Genomic DNA, 2001 nt, shown 5'->3' with positions numbered 1-2001 from the left:
GCAAAAAAACAACAACATATATATATATATATATATATATATATGCATACAGTATAAATATATATATTTAAAGTTTATGAATTCTGTTGTTGTTGCTAAAGTTGTAAATCAAACAAAGATTATTGGAGTGTGTTTTAAAAGAAAATACTGTCATTTTTTGTGCTTACAAAATTCGATGTTGCTTGCTGTTTCTTTGTAAATATTTTAGAAATTGACTAACAATTTCTACGCCCTTTTTTTTTCAAGCACACGTTTTGTTTTTTTTTGTCCTGAGGGCACATCTTGCGTCTCTTTTTCATCGTGACCTCGTTAGTGTTTTTCCTAATCACAAATGCATACTCCAGACTTCCGAGTTCTGCATTTGTAACAATCTGACAGACCCCTAACCCCGTTACCTCCAGTAAACCCTGCTAAGAGCTTGGCCTGAGCCGCTGGGTCACACGAGGACAGCCCAGAATAGGAAAAACAGCCAGAGCCTGCAGCAAATTTAAGAGATTGGCGGAAATCCGCTCGAACGGCAGTGAGACACAGCCTCCGCTGCATTAATGGAGAGCAGCACAGCTTTTCTGCTTCCAAACCTCTGCTCCAGACGCTGAGAAGGATCGGCGTAGCGTAGCAACCGTCGTCAGGCTCCGGTCAGGATTATCCTGCTCAAAAGGCCCGAGTACATACTCGTCATTTAGCAGACGAACAATGCAGCGTTGACTGAAAAGCATCAGGCTTTGTGCATGGAGATACTGATATTGTGCTGCGCTTCGAAGGTGCTTTTGTCCTGATTTTACTATGATTTCTCTTCCAAAACAATGTAAAGCGGAGCGACGTCTAGCTTAATAAAACAATCCATTCAGTAGCAACACCATAAGCACATTTATGTACATCTTTAAAACCGTATCGGCTAGAATCAGTGTAATTTTATATTATTTATTTACAATTATGGTTTAATTACTAATGGGCTTTTATTTTCATTTTTATTATTTATTATATTACTATGTGCTTTTGACGTTTTTATTATTATTATTTTTATATTAAAACTTTACTGTTTAGGTGTAATTTACCTTTATTTCAGTTTTTTATTTATTTACAGTTTTTAATTGTAATGCTTCAACTTGAATTTATTTCAGTTAGTTTGCCAAGGAATCATTTTATTTTATTTTATTTTATTAAATTTAGTGTTTCAACTTATTTCAGTTAGTTTGCCAAGGAATCATTTTATTTTATTTATTTTATTTTATTTTAGTGTTTCAACTTATTTCAGTTAGTTGAATATTTAGATTTTATTTCAGCTTATTTAAATTAACAAGTTTTAGTTAATGATGATAACTCTGGCTGGAGTTTTTTTTGTTTTTACTCTCTAATAAAAAAAACATTCAGATCCATGATTTAAAAGCTAGCACAAGGCAGTTTGTCAGATTCACAAGTGAATTTGAATTAATTTCAATTCATCAGTTCGTTTTGGCAGATGTGAGTTAGTGAGTTTTTGGCCGTGACCTGTATTGACTAATTTCAGTCTGGACACAAAGTCCAGTTTTCATGAAACTTAGTATGCGTTATTGATATGAGGACATTTCTAAGGGAATTTTTTACCGTTACTGCTATAATATTCTCATAAGGTTTTAATTTGGAACGTCTAATTTAACCTGACAGTGTTTAACTGAGACACACATTTTCTGTGTAAAACATCAGTTGTCGGTTCATTTATTTCTGGAATCCCATCCAGTGTAAAATGAAAATGAATCAAACAAAACAATAATATGATGAAGAGTCATATAGATGGTCGAGAAGATGAATGCAAAGTCAGATTTGAACGGACACGTGGTGAAGATCCACAGCAATATCTGGTGTCATATGACAGCTTTGTGCTAGTTTCTCTCTTATTTTCACGTTCAGGAGCGTGTATTGGTGAACTAGAGGTTTATCAGTCAGATCAGTTTCAGTTGAACTCAAACCTGCTCTGAATGACTCACTGAACTGATCCGCTTCTGAATGACTCACTGAACTGAT

The sequence above is a fragment of the Sinocyclocheilus rhinocerous genome, unplaced genomic scaffold, assembly GCF_001515625.1.
Source record: "Sinocyclocheilus rhinocerous isolate Xijiao unplaced genomic scaffold, SAMN03320098_v1.1 scaffold2420, whole genome shotgun sequence".
Taxonomy (NCBI): Eukaryota; Metazoa; Chordata; class Actinopteri; order Cypriniformes; family Cyprinidae; genus Sinocyclocheilus; species Sinocyclocheilus rhinocerous.
This window is presented reverse-complemented; position numbering follows the sequence as displayed.